The sequence below is a fragment of the Zingiber officinale genome, chromosome 8B, assembly GCF_018446385.1.
Source record: "Zingiber officinale cultivar Zhangliang chromosome 8B, Zo_v1.1, whole genome shotgun sequence".
NCBI classification, from domain to species: Eukaryota; Viridiplantae; Streptophyta; class Magnoliopsida; order Zingiberales; family Zingiberaceae; genus Zingiber; species Zingiber officinale.
This window is the reverse complement of record NC_056001.1, coordinates 94,092,601-94,100,592: the sequence shown is the minus strand read 5'-3', so window position 1 is coordinate 94,100,592 and position 7,992 is coordinate 94,092,601. Positions and strand designations below refer to the sequence as shown.

General features: G+C 40.0%; 1 long non-coding RNA gene across 1 annotated transcript; it reads left to right on the top strand.

The window, feature by feature from the left end:
• Positions 1-4,848: 4,848 nt before the first annotated feature.
• On the top strand, positions 4,849-6,453 carry LOC122016431. Its single transcript, XR_006121120.1, has 2 exons — positions 4,849-4,892; positions 6,115-6,453. It is a non-coding gene; the product is annotated as an uncharacterized LOC122016431 (long non-coding RNA).
• Positions 6,454-7,992: the final 1,539 nt, after the last annotated feature.

Below are 7,992 nucleotides of genomic sequence, written 5' to 3'. Positions count from 1 at the left end.
TCATTGCCAAATGAAAGAGATCCTAGATTCTTTAATTTGAGCTTTGTGAACTTCAATTTATCTCCAGTCATATGTCTGGAGCATCCACTATCCAATATCCATTGATCCAATTCTTTATGTTCCTACACATAAAGTGACTGAATTGGAATCTATTTGATGAAAAGATATTGAAGTTGTTAATTTAGATAATTTAGTTATTAGTAGGATGATTAGGTATTAAGTTAATTAAATTTTGGAAAATATTTAAATTAATTAAGTTTGAAAAATATTAAGTCAATTAAATTTTGAAAATATTAAGTTAATTAAATTTTGAAAAATATTAAATTGATTAATTTTTGGAAAATTATTAGGATTTAATTTGATTTGGGAAAAGATAAGTTAATTAAATTTTAAAGTTAATTAAATTTTGGAAAATGTTTAAGTTAATTAAGTATGAAAAATAATAAGTCAATTAAATTTTGAAAATATTAAGTTAATTAGATTTTGAAAAATATTAAGTTAATTAAATTTGAAAAATATTTTGAAAGAATATTAAATTGATTAAATTTGAAACATATTAAGTTAATTAAATTTTGAAAGAATATTAAATTAATTAAATTTGAAACATATTAAGTTAATTAAATTTTGAAAGAATATTAAATTAATTAAATTTGGAAAATATTAATTTTATTTAAATTTAATTTAATTTTAATTCAATTTAATTTACATTTAATTTAATTTAATTTTAATTTAATTTAATTTAATTTTAATTTAATTTAATTTAATTTAATTTTAATTTAATTTAATTTAAATTTTAATTTAATTTAATTTTAATTTAACTTAATTTAATTTTAATTTACTTTTATTTTAATTTAGTTTTAAAGTTTTGTCCTTAGTCATCTCACCCGATCTAGATTTCTCAATCAGGGAATCCTATAATTTTGTGAGATGGGTTAGGTTTAATTATAGGGTTTGGTTTAACTTTATGTTAGATTCAGGTTTAGCTTTGGGTTCAACAAATAGACATTCTTTGGATAAACTTCTAGGCTATGGTGAGTCACTTGGACATCATTAAAGTAATCATACCTTCGAGATTTTCCAAATAGTCCTATCCACTGAACTTAGTACAAAACCTTGGTCTAACTAGTTAGGATCCATAAAGGGTAGCTTCGGTCAGTTCCACTTAGCCAAATGCACCAGGTCGAAGCCATATCTTCCTAGACATGCATGGACTAAGCTTCCCTAACGTACTATCATCCAATACTTCACCAGTACCGTGGGTCAAGTTAAACTTAGCCCTTTTTATTCTAGTCCCAATTACCCTACCGAGTAGATTGCGTTTAGTTACCCTGTCGGGTAGGAGGGGGATGCCGAAGGCGGGGCTAGTGACTGGAGTGAAGTCGTAACAAGGTAGCCGTACTGGAAGGTGCGGCTGGATCACCTCCTTTTCAGGGAGAGCTAATGCTTATGCTTGTTGAGTATTTTGGTTTGACACTGCTTCACACCCCAAAAGAAGCGAGTTACGTCTGAGCTAAGCTTGGATATGGAAGTCTTCTTTCGTTTCTCGACGGTGAAGTAAGACCAAGCTCATGAGCTTATTATCCTAGGTCGGAACAAGTTAGTTGATAGGATCCCCTTTTTTACGTCCCCATGTCGCCCTGGTATACCATATTCAGAGTCAGCAGTACCCAGCGGTACCTATGGCTATGCAGTATTCCCCGGCTGTCTCGTCACATCAGATGCATCCTGCACATCAGTATTTTCCGACGCCGCCTAGCTCTTGTCCGGTGATCCAGCCTCAGCAGTTAGCTACTACTCCATCAGCACAGTTTCAGACTGGCACTGAGATGCCGCCGGCAGGCACGGAGGCAGGACGGGTGTATGCCATTACTCGAGAGGAGGCACAGCGGGCCGAGGGATCGGTCTTTCGGGGTATGACTACTGTTTATACTTTTCCTGCAGCATTATTGATAGATACTGGTAGTTCTCATTCTTTCATTTCTCGGATATTTCTGAGTAAGATTTGTAGATTACCGGTACGTCGGACTCATACATTAGCGGTATCTTTACCCTCGGGAGAGATATTAAATATCAGTCAGGAGATTAGAGATTGTCCATTGGGTTTCGAGGGTCAGACCCTTACAGTGGACTTGCAGGTTCTGGATATGTTAGACTTAGACATCATTTTGGGCATGGACTGGTTGGCCAGATATCATGCTACCGTGGACTGCAGCGCGAGAATGGTTACATTTAGACCTCCGCGTCTACCGTCCTGGGTGTTCATGGGTACTAAGGATGAGGGGATTTCTATCATCTCAGCTATGCAAGCTCAGAGATTATTGTCTCAAGGATGCCAGGGGTATTTGTTATCTATGATTAAGACTGATCAGGATCATACCCCACCGCTTTCTGACATTCCTATAGTTCGGGAGTACCCCGATGTATTTCCAGAGGAATTACCTGGCTTGCCCCCAAAAAGGCAAGTGGAGTTCACGGTTGAGTTGATTCCGGGGACAGCACCGGTATCAAAGGCTCCATATCGCATGGCACCTAAAGAATTGGAGGAGTTAAAAGTACAATTAGAGGACCTACTGAGATCATGTGTCATGGACTTCGGGGGTAGTTGGGAGGATCATTTACATTTAGTAGAATTTGCCTACAACAACAGTTATCATTCAGCGATACAGATGGCACCTTATGAGGCGTTGTATGGCAGAGCATGTAGATCTCCTACCTTATGGACAGAAGTTGGGGAAACACAGATTTTGGGGCCACAGAGTCTTCAGCGTGATGCAGAGATGGTTTGTACCATCAGGCGCAGGTTGTCAGAGGCTCAGGATCGACAGAAGAGTTATGCGGATCGGAGACGGAGACCTTTAGAGTTTTCTGTTGGTGATCATGTATTTTTACGAGTATCCCCTACGAAAGGAGTAAAAAGGTTTGGGTTGAAGGGTAAGTTGGCACCTCGCTACATTGGACCCTTCCAGATTCTCGAGAGGATAGGTGAGGTGGCGTATCGACTGGCGCTACCACCAGCACTTACTGGGGTGCATGATGTATTCCATGTATCTATGTTGAGGAGATATGTACCGCACCCTTCGCATATTCTCACTGACGTATCAGTCGCACTTCAGCCGGATATATCTTATGAGGAGGTTCCAGTTCGGATTATGGACCGCAAAGAGCGCCGGTTGCGGAACAAGACGATTCGACTGGTCAAGGTTGGATGGCGGCATCACTCAGACGAAGAAGCCACCTGGGAGTTGGAAGATAAGATGCGAGCTAGTTACCCACACCTATTTGCTGAAGGTGAGTAAAGTTTATTTCAGTAACTAGAATAGGTTTATCTACTACTTCTTGCTTTTGTTGGTAGTAATAAATTTGGGGACCAAATTCTTATTAGTGGGGGAGAATGTAATATATGCGAAACTATTTTTAGGGTTATCGCGGAATAACCTTAGGAAAATTTTTAAGAATTTTTAGAAATTTTTCTGGAGTTAAACGGAGTCCATATGACTCATTTTGAGGGATATATCGATAGGGTTAGATGGTGACAGGTTTGGAATACCCAAATTAAGTGGGAATTGATTAAGGCTAGACTTAGGTCTTAATTAAGCTAACCTAGGGATTGGATTAATCTCGTTATAAAGCCCGAAGCCTCCCTGTTCACCGTCGACTTCTCTATTCCTCCCCTGCGCCTCGCGATCTCCGACGCCACGCGATCGAGACCGGCGATCGTTTCTTCCCTCGGTGTCGCCGGCGAGGAGCGGATCTTGGAGCATCGAAGAGAAGAAAGGTTAGTGGAACGAAACCCTCCTTCTCCCCGATCCCTTTTCCTCTTCTCTGATCTCGGCGAATGGCGGCGACAGATCCTTGATCGGTGGATTTCGCCGGCTGTTGGGTGGGAATCAAGGGAGTCGGCGTTGGATCTAGCCAGTGACGACCGATTGAGGGAGGTAAGAACCCTTGTCCCTTCCCGATCTCTTCTCTATTCGTCAGCAAGAACATGTCGTTGCCCTAACCGCGATCTTGAGGTAAGCAGTTTGGTTTTCCTTTTTGATCGTGGATTTGAAACCCTAATCTGTCTTCTGGAATTGATTCGGGTTTGATTTTGGATGTAAATTCGAATCTTGATCCTTCTCTAGTGTTGATTCGGGTAACTCTCTTGGGGCAGCAGAGATCGGAGTCTCGTTTCCGGCCACCACAGCTTGACTAAATCGATTCTGTCACCGGATCTGTGACCATCTCCGGCAATTGAAGAAGTAGAGGTAAGGGAATCAATTGGTCATTGTTGTTCATAGAATTCTTAGTGGATTTCCACTGTTTTGTATTGATCTGGCCAGTAAAGATACTATGTGTAGTTTACTTGTCGTAGGGAATTGATACACTGTTATTTCTTGCTCTATTCTCTTGATTTAACCTGAGTGCAGTGAGTCCGGTGTATTTTCTGACCTAGATCATGGATGGGACCAAGAGGAGTTGTGAATTAGGTTGTTCGGTTGTGGAATGCTTTGAATGTTACTGTAGTTTTTTTGTGGACAGTGGATCAAGGTCGGTTGATGGTGTGGTGAGGTGGTGTTGTGATCAGAGGTTGTGAATGTAGATGTATCTAAATTGGATATGGATTCTATGATGTGAGGTTTGCTCATTGTTAGGTGATTATGGAAGAGTCTAATGGGAATTTAGTTTGAGATGAGTTAAGCTAAATTGATAATTAATTTAGCTTGACCAGTGGAAAGAATAGTGATCACAGTAGCTATTACTTTCAGTGGGTTATTTACTTAAAGGTAATTCGTCTATCTGGAGTGTGCACATATTTAGTTATATAAATTTGTATATGTGATACAGGACCTTGATCGGTGACGTGCCGCGTGACGTGGTGGTTCTGTTGATTGCGGGATATATCGAGGCGGGTATTTCTTCCTAAATTTCTATTTAGCTCTTTGAACTTTAAAGCATGGTTATATGTTTTTGGATGTTTAGGTTGCATTCCTTAAATCTTATTATTTGTTGCTTTCCTGCTTGTCTCTTTTGCTTGATCTTTGATATGATCTGGGTTGCTTCGTTACAGTCTCTATTCTTGTTATTGGTGACTCTATTGTTTATACACATGTAGAGTGTTGTAGGGAGGACTGTATTGGATATTTGTGGGCTATACCTGTCTAGGTTGTGATTGGTATGGGTTATAGGTCCTACAGGTTTACCATTCCATTTGCATAGTGGTATGTGTAGTTACGTCTGTTGTGGTTATTGGAGGCGTTTATGAGGGGGAAGGTTGTTGCATGGATGATGATTATATATATGTATATCATGCTCATCATTCATTGCATCTGATGACCGTTGTCTCCCTTGTGGTTGAGAAGGTCATCAGTTGGTTTGGTTTAGCGCGCACCTTCGACCACTCATGGGTAGTGGTAGCTGGAGCAGTCGCCGCTTGTCCTGTTGTGCCACCCGGTCACGAGGTTTAGTGAGATCCGGCGTTGTGAGCAGTCAGGGACCCTGATGCTATGTAGTTAGATAGCTACTAGCGGACTGTCCGCCTCGACCACTCTATTGTGGGCTGGAGGGTAGTACAGTCGTCACAGACCCAAGCCTCTCGGCCATACAGGGGTCGTGGTGTCTAGAGAGGTGGCGGGGGTGACCATGGAGCATGCATGCACTTTTGCATATGATGCACGGTGCATCGGTGGGGATATTTTTGCATACATGCTTACTAGATATTAGTTGCATGTGACTGTGTACTGTTGCATTTGTCTGAGCTATGTATGCTGCATATGGATGCCATGCTGCATACATGTCATTTACTTTACATATATTTACAGTCGTATATATATTGCACAGGTGTCCGGAGTATGTTATTGACTCGGTGGGTTTACGGATCATGGTATCAGGGGGTTGGTTCTTTTCGGGTATGTACATTTACGTTATATGCTTTTATTATGTCTGGTATGTTCATGCACAGTCATTTTATCAGGTATAGATAGATGAGTTGTGTTATGTTAGCATATTCTTATTCTTGGCTTATGGAGACTGTATCCTTTGACTCCTATATCTTTATGTAGACCATGTTTTATCCTGTCTATACCTGCTGAGTTCCCTGTACTCACTACCCCGTTTATATGCTGATGGTTTCAGGTAGTAGGTAGATGATATGATGATGCTTGGAGTGTGCTGCCGGCCGGTTCCCCCTTTCCACGTCACATCCGGAGCCCCTTTTTGGTTTTGTTTTCTCTTTCCCCACCCTTCGATTTTGTTGGATTTAGAGTTGTGAAAACGACTATGTTTGATTCGTGTATCGTGGACTTGTACCTGTGGTATTTTGTGGACTTTCGCATTTGTGGGTTCTTTATTCGTTTTTCCGCTGTGTTTTTGATATATATCTGTGTGGGCTAGATATTTAACTGCGTGGTTGTGTTTCTTTTGTGCATAAATATTCCAGCCGCCTGTGGCTGACGTATTTTGTTTGTACGGATGTTTCCGATTGTCACCGGTACAGGGGAGATGCTGTCGAAATTTTTCGGGAGGTATTTCCTCGGGGGGCGTGACAAGTTAGGATCCATAAAGGGTAGCTTCGGTCAGTTCCACTTAGCCAAATGCACCAGGTCGAAGCCATATCTTCCTAGACATGCATAGACTAAGCTTCCCTAACGTACTATCATCCAATACTTCACCAGTACCGTGGGTCAAGTTAAACTTAGCCCTTTTTATTCTAGTCCCAATTACCCTACCGAGTAGATTGCGTTTAGTTACCCTGTCGGGTAGGTTCCTTTTTGGAGGTGCCAGCTATTATGGAGCTTCCATTATTGATTTTCCTTTAAATTTAATTAATTAATTATTAAAATAATTTAATTTATTTATTTGTTTGTTAAGATAATTTATTAAAATAATTTTAATTTAATTAAAGATAATTTTTATTTATTAATTAATTAATTATTTGTTTATTAATTATTTTTTTATTTATTATTTATTTGTTAAGATTATTTTTATTTATTTATTAATTATTTGTTTGTTAAGATTATATTTATTTATTTATTAATAAAAATAGTTTTTCTTTTTGCTCCCCCAGGATCATAACCTCGATTAGGTTTTTCAAGGTAATGTACTTGATCCTTGGGGACCCAGTATTGACCAAGTCCAACTTGATTAATCAGGTTGGACTTGGGTAACCATGCTTGGACTAGTTTACTATTTGGTTTGTTGACTAATGATAGGTAAGACCGATATTTCCTTCTAGATTTAAAACCTAGTCCAGTTTTATTGTAAACGGCTCTTTGAGTCCCAAGAATTAGGTCCAGGTTCTTGGACCCCAAAGAAAACCGTTATAGGGTAGTCTTCAAATCCTTGACATACCTTCTCAGGTTGGAATTCTCTTCCTCAAGTTTTTGAACTTGAGTTGAGGTTCCAGTCTGAGCTGAATCAGTCAATGATTCGGTATTAGTCACTTCTTTAAGGAGTGTTACCTCCTTTAGAAGCGACTTGATTCGAACTTTGGACTTAGCTACTTTATACATTAAGTAATTGATTAAACTGTATAAACGACTTTTATTTACAGAGGGTTTTGGCCCTTCGGAAATGGATGCGGATCCGTGGCTTCTCTCGGACTCGGCTTCTGATTCGTCCTCGCTTTTGGTGTAGTCCCGGGCTGTCAATGCGAGGAGGTTCGCCTGCTCGACTTCTTCGTCGTCGGATTCCTCGGAAGAAGATTCGTCCCAAGTTGCATTCAGAGCCTTCTTCCTTCTTGGTTTCTTAGGGTCCTTTTGATTCGGGTAATTCGCCTTGATGTGCCCCTTTTGATTGCACCCGTAGCAAGTCACCTCAAATTTGACCTTTCAGCTTGTTTGGGCTTCTTTGGTCTGGATGGCCTTTTTGACATCCTTTTTATTGAAGCCCTTCTTTTTGTAGAGTTTCTTCATCAGGTTGACGAATTCGGATGTGAGCTCGTCGTCGTCTTCCGAATCTTGTTCCTCTTCTGATTCTTGTTCGGTTCTACGTTTTGATTTTGACTCGCGTGCT